Below are 12,051 nucleotides of genomic sequence, written 5' to 3' on the forward strand. Positions count from 1 at the left end.
ACGATTCAGCCATCTCCTCAAGGGTGAGTTTCTTTCACCTAAACCTGCAGTGGTGGCCACTTGGCAGGAATGGTAGACCTGGCTGCTGTACCTCATAAAAATCTGCATTTGTGCTCCAGTGACTCTCTGGCTTGAGAGGGGAAGGTCTGAGGAGCTTCCAGGTGGAAGGCTGGCTGCTCCACTCATTGCAGTCTTCTCTCTAAAGTGCACCTGAAAGCTGCTTGGCAAGTGAACAGCCCACAGAAATGTAATGCTTTTCCCATTTCTCAGTTCCAGCCCTGTTATGTCTGCTTTAATTCACCCCACTTCCCACTGGAAAATCCAAGCCCAGCAGGACAGACAAGCGGTCTCGATGCTCACCTTTGTGGGTTCCAGCCACCGTACAAATGACTCCACGCTCAGACACGAGGTAAGGTCACACATGGGGGAGAAGCTCCTCACATGAGGGAAGAGCGATCTCAAGGTCAGCACTGAACGTCCCTCCTGGCCTTTCAGCCCACAGAAGTTGTCTCACACCTGTGGATGCTGATTTTTCTCTGCTTTCTTTCCCTTGGCTGCAACTATGAGATCCCGTCAGAGCTGTCCTCTGCGCAGTCACAGTCCTCTGCCAGTGTGAGGGATGGGAGCTGGTGACAGAGAGGCAGATGTCCCTCTCCTCCTGCAGTCTGATCTTAGTTTTGAGGTTTCCTGCGACTCCCACTGCTGTTGATAGTCTCTGAATACCACCTTCACAGTTTGTCCTCTGATGTCTACCAGCCCACCAGCCTGTAGTTGAGGTGTTATCTATGCTTTGCAAATACCATGAGCACCACCTGCAAAACTGAACTGAACCTACCATTTTTGCATCTGTTGAAAAAGAGTAACAGAAGAAAAACACGCCCTTTTTTATTTTTTAAATGATTCTACTGTATGAATCAGAAAAGTGTGCTTTAGCTTGCCATCAGCATAGTGTTCACCTGATAAACAAACAAACAATCTTCAAAACAAATATTTGAAAGAATACAATAAAATAACTTAGCTTTTAATAAATTCTTGTTTTTGCAAGGGTTGTTCAGCCTAGAGAAGAGAAGGCTCAGAGATGTCAGTGGAGCCTTCCAGTACTTAAAGGGTCTAGAGGAAAGACAGGGAGGGGCTCATGATCAGGGAGTGCAGGGATAGGATGAAAGGGAATGGTTTTCAGCTGAAAGAGGGGAGATTGAGAGGAGGTACCAGGAAGACGTGTTCTCTTGTGAGGGTGGTGACGCGCTGGCACAGGTTGCCCAGAGAGGCCATGGATATCCCCTCCTTGGAGGTGTTCAAGGCCAGATTGGATGGGGCTTTCAGCAACCTGATCCAGTGGGAGGTGTCCTTGCCTAAGGCAGGGGACTGAACCTGGCTGATCTTTTAAGGTCCCTTCCAACCTAAGCCATTCTGTGGTTCTACTCTGGCCTTAGCATTTTTACAGTCAGGTTTGAGAAGTTGTGGTTTATATCCTGCAAATGTCACTTAGGTTGTCACTCAGCTGGAAAATGAATGTGCAGAATAAAGCAATGCAAAATTTTTAGACATCAAAACCTATGAGACACATTTGAGGAACAAAAGTGTTTGTTTAATGTGCTTCAAGATCCTCAGCTGGGGTCAGCAGCATTTTTGAAGTCAGTTACTTGCGCCACCTCAGAGCTGACCTCAAAATTATGAGGATTAATGCAAAAAGCAGCTGTTGTGAAGCAACCCTTAAATGCCACATGGAAGAAGATACATCAAGGTCCCTAGAAGATCTATACTACAAGTAGTCCAAGGTAGTATTTTACTTTTTTATTCTACTCCTTTCTCCTGTTCCCCTACCTATGATATCCCAATAAGACTGTATTTTTTGGTTTTAGACCTGAGGAGAGTGATACCTCGCACACAGCTGTGCAATGGTAGCACAGTGGCTTGTGTCCCATGGAGCTCAATTGGAGTGTGCCACTGTTTCTTTGGTTTCCAGTGAATTATATTTCTAATCCCAAGTGTCTGTATACAGCAATGCTCTTATGTCCAGTTTCTTTTCCACCTTCCCTTCAATTGAGGATGTGATATTAATTTTTAATGAGTTTCTGAAGTAAAAACCTTCTGTAGGTTTTGAAGGCAGAAAATAGAGAAAGAGGAGCCATTTTTAAAGTTCAACTGAAAACTTAAATGTTTCCTTGAAGTTTTCTCTCATGAGGAAATCGCCCTGTTTGGTACCATTTTCTCTTCTCTCGACAAAGCTGAACTAAAACTCTGAGGATTACTTGCTGAGAATGTATAATTGAATTTTATTCAATTTATTCACTGAATGTTACAGGCTATTTTTTTTTTCTGCCGATGATAATCAGTTAATTATTCTCCAGAATCTCTTCATTAATTCACCTGTGTGTGTGAGGAAGACCAAAATCACTTGTTCATTAATGTAAAATGTTTTGCTAAAAGAACGTGTAGCCCTGATGTCCTTTCCAGAGTTAGGATGAGGATTTACCCAATAGAGACTGGCTACAAAGCCAGGGAGAAGTGGTGGGCTGGGAAATGGGGGTGTGAATTCCTGTTCTAGTTTCTGGATGTAGAACATTTAATTAATGGACTGGCTGATAATGAGGACACACCTTTAATTCAGGCTTTCTTAAGAAGGACAGTGTGGTGAGTTCCTGGTAGACTCACTGAATTATAATGCTTTCAGAGGATAGTTAGACTAGTTAAAGAATATTCTAGGTGCACCGATCAGTAGTTTAGTTGGATGAGTCCTGACAGCTGGTGCTGCTCAGAGGGGGAGGGAGATACTGTTGGTATTGTCACTTCTATCAATATATAATACTGACTGGAATGCTTGAAATTACCTTTGTATGTACTTCTCTTCCTTTGCAAAGATTGTTGTGATTTCTTAAGTCGTGATGGAATGTGTTGCCCCAAGAACAGTCCAGTGAGGTCTCCTAAATAAGAGTTAATTTAGGTGATCTGTCACATTACAAGGAGTGATCCATCCCTTGTAAAATGATGATGTTGCTGCAAACAGAAAAGACTGTGGTGGCCTAAGAACAGTTGTTTTCAGTTTCTTGGAAAGATTTAAAAGAAATGTGTTTCAAACCCGGTGGAAATAAAATTGTGTGTAAGCATCTGTCAGTTATATGCCTTTTTAAAAAAAAAAATATTGCATCTCAAGCCATGGTAATGACAGCATCCCCAAATCAGGCATTAGTGAAGTAGAAGGGGTTTGTGTAGTACATTTAAAGTCAAGCTCAGAGAAGCAGAAGAAGAGCTTGTGCTGTCTTTTAGTTTTACCAATGTAATTGTTATTTTAGTTCTACTGGCATACTCCTGAAAAAAAGCTACAAACAGAGCTAGGTTGGTTGATTAGGAATTTAAAAGTTTTATTATGGCAAAAGAAATACGTAAGATATATTTTAGTTTGTTTTACCAAGAGCATTCAGGTCCACTTAATTTGTTGCCAGGAAAAAAAAACTTTAACTACTCTGCCTCTTATTTCTTATTTACTGGACTGCATTCCAGAGCTACTGGGGAGATTGCTGTAGTAAATGTCACTGTTGGCCAGGTGATAAGAGAAGTGTTACCTACCTAAGTCTTTGGCATAATAAAATTCTTCTCCCTCTCTCAAGAGAAGTTTAACAGGCAGTTAAAAAGTAGCAGCTGTAAAAACCTTCAGTCTGGGCAAGTGTGGGAAAGACAGGGCAGCTATCGCTCAGGGCTTGGTGTGGGTGGAAGGAGTAGGACTGGTGCCCTCGCAGAACAGTCCTGGAGCTGGAGGACACAGAATGATGAAGCTGAAAGTCAGATATTATCATCATTTGAACTTCCTAGGCTTATTCTGACTTCAACTGTGCAAAGAGAAAGGGTAGTGTGTAGCTTTAGGACACTTGCAATAGACCTGGTTATAGGGCTTGTCGGGAACACTGAGTGTCCTGCAATAAGCAACAGTTAAAACAGGTATCTAATACAAATACAAATCATAGAATCATAGAATAACCAGGTTGGAAGAGACCCACCAGATCATCGAGTCCAACCGTTCCTATCAAACACTAAACCATGCCCCTTAGCACCTCGTCCACCCATCCCTTAAACACCTCCAGGGAAGGTGACTCAACCACCTCCCTGGGCAGCAGGTGAACAGCGTTATAATAGGAGGTTAGGTTATATAGGCTTGAGATTATAATGAAAATAAAATACTGTAGGTTTGAGAGACGTACAGACAAAACCTTGAAAGTCTCAGTTGAATCATCAAATTACATCTTGTGCATACAACTGTATGGTCCTTCAGCAGCAAAAAACCTCACAAGAATGCTGATGACATTGTTTAAAGCAGTTTATTTAGTGCGGTCAATAGGGGTAGAAGTTCTTGGTGTTTTTATAAAGTCTGTATTGGATGAGTATCTGGTTCTTGTGGGAAGACTTTAAGAATAGGTCAGATATGCTGCAAAATGTCCCGTTATGGCCTCTGGGCATTTGTGTTTCAGGAGGTTTGTTTGAAGCTTGGTCATGTAGCCTGTGTGCAGTACAGTTACTCGGTGAACTGAAGCTGATATGTGACTTGTTTTCTCGTGGTCTTGGATGTGTCAGCTGTGCCATGGAGAGGTGGATTGCAGACCAATACCTCTTCTATTATGATACACAAGTTCTAATTTTAAAGAATGCTGGTTTTAATTTTCAGAGATCTGCTTTGTGTTAGACATGATTGAGGATGTCCTGAGAAGAGGACTGAGGGCATTTTTCTGCCATGTAAACCCTTAGGGTGATGTAATTATTTAATAATATATATCTCTGCATCTTATGAAGGATGTAGTGGAGTTGGATGAGGTACAAAGGGAGAATAAAGAAGGTGTGATTTCAGTTTGGAGAGGAGAAAGTTGTGAAAGAACTGAGGTTTTCAAAATCATGAGAGTGGTGGATTAAGCATTCATAGAGTTCTGCAACATGACAGCTAAAAATTTACAATTCTAGTTAAAATTGGTTTAAAACAGATAAAGTGCATATTTATACAGCAGATATCATACTGTATGGGCTTTGTAGCATGTGACCGTGTGTCAGGATGGAGATTTAATAAGGGTAAAAGTCTTGGAACAGCACAAGATGATTTCCACTAGTGTTCTCTGAGTAAGACAGGGTTAAGCCCAGACTACTACACCTGAATTGTTTTTTTTTACTGGGAAGTGTAATGACCTCAGCCTTGCAGTTCTCTGCTTCGTGTGGTGAGGAAGCTTGGTCAACGCTGGCAACAAAGCATTGCCAGCATTTTGGTTGTTGGAAGCTGCTTAGGAATTGCACTTTATTTGAGGAGAAAGGAGTCTGTTGGTTTTTTTCTTCTTCTCTGTCTATGAAACAATGTCTTGATGGATAGCAGGTTTTCAAAGCATCTAGGAGCTCCAAAAGTAATGTGGTAGAGCATTATGGGGAAATTCAGTAACCTCTTAATTGAGAACTTTACATTTCAGGTGGGACTTTTAAGGTAATGTTGTGTTTAAAGCTATTTAAAATATTGTTTGCAAATTGAATGATAGATAATGAGCATAAATATCCAATTTGCTAATCATGATGCTAATAGGCTATTAAAAACTGATTTTGTTAGCTCTTAGTGATGATACTTAATTCAGGTTGCTTACTATTGTGTTTGCACTTTTTGGTACTGATGAAGCATGCAAGATACTCATGTGATTTCAGTCCTCTGAAGATTTATCTGAAAAATACTGTGATAAACATAGTCCTTATTGTTTTCCCCTCAATACCTTTCATTCACTTTTCTGTTTCCTACTAATAAACAAGTAATTATAATTTCCATGCAAGTGTTCTGCCAAGTTTGTGTTCAGAGACCAACTTTTCAGTGCCATGTTAACTTCTTCTGATTTGTCTGTGATTGTCTGTAATGGTAGGATGTTCATAATGTCAATAAGAAAGTGTAATGACTCGTTGAAGTTGAGATGCTGTGTAGATTCACTCATCACACTGCTGGTGAGGAAGGTGAAGTGGAGGTGGGAGGTGGATAGAGGGAGAAGGAGAAGACTTGCTATGTGAGGTACGGCGAACCTGAACCATGGCAGGTGGGAGTGTTAATACGGTGCCAAAATAGATTATGTCTAAATAACGTTGGATGGCTTAGATTCATGCTTTTGGCATAGTGGTTGTGGTATTTCTCCCATCTGAAGCTGCGGCCCATGATTTCACTGAGGCAGTGGTGCGGTATCTTCAGAGCCGTTGAAGGGTTTCTCTCCAGGAACGTGTTCTCTGGTTGCGCTTTGAACAAATGCTGAACTTCAGTGACCGATGGCATCCTGTGGCAGTGAGCTTCTCAGCTTCATGGTGTGTTTTGAGCTCATAAGATTGACTTGCTGTTCCTTACTCCTTTTATTAGAGCAGGTAGGAAGCACTCTGTTTGCTTTCTCCAGGTGCTCATAATGGTATGTTCCTCTCAGTAAACTTTCCCCAGGCTCAATAAGATACCATACATTTTTTTTTCTCATGTGCATCCTAGCTTTTTATGTATCTATTTTCTCGGCCAGCTTTCTGTAGCCTTTTTAGTTCCATCCTAGCCATTTCAAGACTGGGAGTAAGCAGAGGAAGACAGGGAAAGAACAGGGCCAAAACCTGCGTTTCACATATTTATAATGTGGCTTAATATCTTTTATTTTGTTTTTTATTTCTTTGCTAATATTTTAGTTATTCTTGTGAATGCGGTGCTTAAGCTGACATTTGCAAAATACTGCCTGTCTTGAATGGCAATAATTAGCTCAATTTTGATCGCTGTGTGTGTAGAGCTGTTTTTACCCATGTCACTTCATATTTATCAGCTTCGTATTCGATCATCCATTTTCTTACCCAGTAATCATCGTACTGCTCCCTGCAGCCAGCTTCCTTCCTCCCTTCAGATCTCTCCTAGACCTTGTTGAACGTTGAGCTGGAAACACTCTGAGAGTGATGTAAGCTTTGCTATTTGATGTTGCTCCATGGACAGGTAGCAATTCCTTCCCTGTAGGAAATAGGAGCCAGAGCTGTTCTTGGGAAGAGCTCCCTTGGGAATCCCTGAGGATAGAGAGGTCAGACTGCTCAGATCTTACTCTGTGGATTGCTTCCAATAGTGGCTCTTGCAGCTCATTTGCACTCCCTGCTTTTATTTATTTCTTCCACAAAGCCAGAAAAGCATACTTGGTCACCTAGAGATTAAGGAATTGCTTAATGGCAGCCTTATACATCTTTAAGGCAAATGAGTATATTTGTATTCCACACGGTCAAGTGTGCTCTTCATATTTTGAGGTACTTGTTTTTTTTAATTCTTTCTTTTGAAGTCTGTGGTGCACCTTGGAATTGTGGCTTAGGTCAGAGTGACACTGTGCAGCATTAGCTTTGTTTCATTCCCTGTTTTCAGGGGGAGGAAGGGAAGGATTGTTTCAGTCTGAGATTGCATTCGAATCAAAATACTCTGTTTCTTGGGATAAAGAACTACCCTGTTAATATGAATATTTGAATTCACTTAACAGGCTACGTGGCCATGTACTGCTTTGGGGCACATTAACATTTATTCTTTCTGCATGGAAGGTCCATTCCCTATATAGCCTTCTACATATTTGTAGAGCTGGTTTAGTGATCTGTAGTAGCTGAGTGTGTTTTTATAGGTATATGTGACTTTTTCAATACTTTATTTTTGGGAGATATATTTTCTTAGTATTATTATTTCACAGTATTTATGGGGTTAAACAGATGTGTGGATAACAAAACTAGGTGACATGGTCAAGGCTAATTAACCTGTACACAGGCAGAGAAAATCAGGGAAAGGAACAAGCTGAGAATAGAAGAAACACATGACAAAAAGCAGTGTGACTTGTGTTTGAAAGTTAAGGAAAAATGTTTGTTCTTTCTTTAATTGTATTTACTCTTTCTATATCCTATGCAGTTCAGAGACGATGGGGGCAGAGCTGCCTGCTGGAGCTCAGCACCAGTGCAACAGAGAGTAAAACCAGTTTATTGCTGATGTACCAGTCCAAAACTCATGTCTTATTATCAATAATAGTATGCAGACATTGGTAGTACTATCACTGAGATGTTGTGTTTGATGAGGGGGAGTCAACGTGGCACAGCTGTGCCTCACGGGCCCTCAACTCAAGGCAGCTGGAGTCAAGTGTCCTTTACATAAAATGTCCAAGGCTGCCTTCTTAGGGGTTTTGCTTCCTGCTGTAATTATTTTGCCTTGAAAATTTCAGTGTATTTCCAGCAAAATAAACAAGCATTGCATAAATTGGTTGATTGGCATGGGTTATGTTCATCTAGCTTGAGATCTCCACTGAGAATCCTGTACATCTGTCAGTTTTAGTCTCCTCTCTCCCATGCCTTTATCAGGGAAGATCTGTTTGCCTGGGAACAATGACTTCCTTGGGGGTAGGGGGCTGTGAATGAGACTCAAAATTGGTACCTGATTGTGATCTTAATGCATAGCTTGCATGTGGCTATCAAAATTTGTAAAGAATCTGAGTTGTGGAAAGCTTTTGTATTCTTCCATTTGTTTTGCTTCCAGTTTCATTGAACCTTGTTTATTTGTTGTCTGTATTCGTAAGGGAAAGAGGAGAATCCTATCCTCGAGTAAAACTACTCATTTAAAAAGACAATGTATTTTCAGTGCAGATACCCAAGATCTGCTTCTGCTCTACGGATCTGCTTTGTTAAAGCACATAAACATGTGTTGTAAAATGACTAAGTCTAATCTTGTTGAACAGTCTCCAGCATATGTGGCAATAATCCCATTTAGGCAGCTCAAAAAATACACGGGAGTATTTTGCTACTTGCTGTACCTACTTATGCTGTTAAGTCTCATTCATTGTAAACTGTGCTGGTAGCATGTTATGAGGCTTGTGTTTTTTTGTGGTTTTATTTCCTCGTCTGGTTCCCTTCCAGCTCATCACATTTCATAAGTAAATCTAGGGCTGGATTAGGAAGCTACGTCCCAGATCCTGTTGAATCAAGCGATTCCATTTGGGGAGGCAAACTCTCTCCAGGAGTCTGCCTGGAATCTGCTACAAGGAAAGGCTCCCACGCTGCTCCTTTAAAGGGCATCTTTCCCTGCATTATGTTAATGGAATGAGAAAAATGTATCCCTGGTGATCTGGGATAAGCTGAACAACTTATATTTTGACAAGTAACATAAGTAGTTTTTAAGTTATGCGTGGTTTTCACTTTCTTTTTTGTTTTGTTTGTAGTTTTCACCGAAAAGAGACTGTGCACCATTAGATTAATTAGGCTTGATGATTTTTCTGACATCGCTCTACAGCAACACTTGACCTTTGTAGCTTGGAAGGTGATTTACTTGCTAAACCTTAACCAAATTTTAAATTGGCACCAATGCTTTCTTCATTATTGACGTGGCTGTCATAGTATTTTTAGTAGGAAGAGTTTAATTGTCTATGACAGGTTGATCAAATTATTTAAAATACAATACTGCATTTTATCTTGCATTTCTGTTTCCTTTACATAGTGCTAGCGTGATATATGATAGTTTATTTCTTCTGATAATAGCAAATGTTTGACCCTCACCGCCCCCCCAAAATATTAACAATCCTGTTCTTTTAAACCAACCTAGATGTGCTGCAAATGAATTGAACTGATGGGAACGGCTTGGCCCATGTATTCACATCATTGGACCTGACAATTGAATAATTTACTTCTGAGGAGGTTGACTGTCCTTGCACAGGTCAGCCACAACTCCGGTTTCTCTCCCTTTCATTACTCCCATCTTTCACTTTTCTTCACTTAGCTCAGCCAGGGAAGTTGATACATTCCCATCTTGAAATCAAATTCTTGTCTTTAAGAGAATGATAAAGAAACAGAGGCTGCAGCTGCCCTCGGTGATCTGTGATTTATATCTCGGAGGAATAATTTCCCTCCTGTTGCCAAAATGGTAACTAGTGTTTCCACAAAGCCACAGCGATTGTTTAGAGGGAACATGTAAATAAAACCTGGCTGTCTGGGCTGTGAAAGCATGACAAATACAGTACTCAGCTAGTCTGAATAGATTGAGGCTATTTCTTCCTTTTAGCTAATGTTAATCTGTGGATTTAATTCATTTCTTGAAAATGCTTTTTTCTTTTTGGCCAACAGCTGGTAACATTCACAACCTTCTGGACGTGCTGAAAACGAGCAGCCTGCTTCTGTTTGGCAAATGCAGTTTATAGTTTTTCCTTTGAGTTTAGGCTCAAAATCCAGTTACAGGCATAAGCAGAAAACAGGTACCAGTCTTTCTGTGAGTCTTAAGTTTCAAAGCTGTCCACTTTCTCATAGAAGAAAAAAGTAAAAATTGTCAGTGCAAAAGTTAAGATTGACTTCATTAACTTGGACAGAGCTGATGAGTTACATGAAAAATTACAGCCAAGGTGAGCACTTTCTGGCTTTTTGAAAAGCTTTTATTATTTATTAGTTATCATGGCTTTTGCAGTATTCGGGAAATGAAATAATTATAAGCCATGAATTGAGGATGACAGATTTTTCTTTCATCACTGATTGCTTATAATTTGCAGTGATACTTATTACTTTAATTATATTGCCATTTTATGTTTAGATAAGCATAGGAAGGAGGTATTTTTCTTTCCATAACTGAATATTTTTTTTAACCTACTCAAGCAGACAGCAAAAATGCACCATCTAATGCTAGTCTTGGTCTCCTTAGCATAAATTCAGAATTTCAGGTGTCTGGAATTATGTTATAGTCTATATATTGTGGCTTTCCTACTTGTACGTAAGCTTGTATTTTGGAGTGGAAGTGTTTTATTTCAGAAATATTGAATGTAGGCATTGAGTAGGTCACATGTAAACTATTAACAAGACATCCAGATATGGATAGTGTGCTTGCGTGAGACCTCACCAGGAATACTGTGTTCAGTTCTGGAGTCCTCAGCACAGGAAGGACATGGAGCTGCTTCAGCGAGTCCAGAGGAGGCCACAAAGATGGTCTGAGGGCTGGAGCACCTCCCATATGAGGACAGGCTGAGAGAGTTGGGCTTGCTCAGCCTTCAGAAGAGAAGTCTTTGGGGAGATGTTATAGTGACCTTCCAGTGCTGAAAGGGGCTACAGGAAAGCTGGGGAGGGGCTCTTTATCCGGGCGTGCAGGGATAGCATGAGGAGGAATGGTTTTAAGCTGAAAGAGTGGAGATTTAGATGAGGTCTTACGAAGAAATGTTTTTTCTGTGAGGGTGGGGAGGCACTGGCAGAGGTTGTCCGGAGAAGTCATGGATCACCCAGTCCCTGGAGGTGTTCATATTGGAGGTGAACAAATTGCTTCATGTGATCTCTTCCTATTTGAATTCTCCTTATTTGATGATATATTCAGAGATCTCAAGAATCCTCACCATATAAGTTAAACCATGCTCTGCTTCAGGTGATTGTCAGTCCAACTGTTTGTAACACAACTGCTATTTAAATATCTTACAAGCTCTTCAGTGTTTTCCCTGAAGGGACCTTTTTAATGAAGGTTATCCTACACTAAGTAATCTGCTAGAGAAGCCAGCAGCTGTGAGTGGTGTGCTCTGAATTTGTAGCTGTCCCAGTTTATGAGAGGAGGAGGGAAATCTAGAAAGCTGTTGCCCCAAGGGTAACCACTATAGCTTCTGTACTTGGGAAATCTCTGGTGTAAGGCAGCACAATGACATGTAGGATTCAAAGTTATGCAAGGCTGTTTGGGCAGCAGTACTGACCAGTAGTATTTTGAGTCTGGGAGGGGTTTTTACCTGTTACTGTGCTTGTCCTATTTTAAGCCCCTGACTACTTGTTTTCTACTTAAAATTGGGGAATATTTGTATGATACACCTGAATTCTACCCAAATCGGATCAGCTAGTTACATTCAGTTTATTTTGAGCTTGTGAATTTTGGATCTTCTCAAATCCTGATAGATTTGTATTTATAACGACTCATTTACTTATGAGTTTACTTATGGGTTATAATACTCCACGTTTGCTCACCCTGATCCAGCTCTGTGTATCAAATAACATGGATTCTTGGCTCTTGCTGTCACAAGACAAGAAGACTTTTCTTCATATGTTCATGCTACAGCACGACACACCTGTTTTGGCTTT

General features: G+C 40.6%; 1 protein-coding gene across 7 annotated transcripts in view; it reads left to right on the forward strand.

The window, feature by feature from the left end:
• The first annotated feature begins 305 nt into the window (after positions 1–305).
• Positions 306–12,051, forward strand: part of SHANK2 (SH3 and multiple ankyrin repeat domains 2) — a 515,992-nt gene continuing 504,246 nt past the window's right edge. For all 7 annotated transcript variants that reach the window (XR_011337489.1, XM_069857381.1, XM_069857383.1 and 4 more), the window contains exon 1: positions 306–409. The gene's annotated coding sequence lies outside the window, so the exon portion shown is untranslated. The remainder of the gene's footprint in view (positions 410–12,051) is intronic.

Source organism: Phaenicophaeus curvirostris, chromosome 5 (assembly GCF_032191515.1).
Source record: "Phaenicophaeus curvirostris isolate KB17595 chromosome 5, BPBGC_Pcur_1.0, whole genome shotgun sequence".
NCBI lineage: Eukaryota > Metazoa > Chordata > Aves > Cuculiformes > Cuculidae > Phaenicophaeus > Phaenicophaeus curvirostris.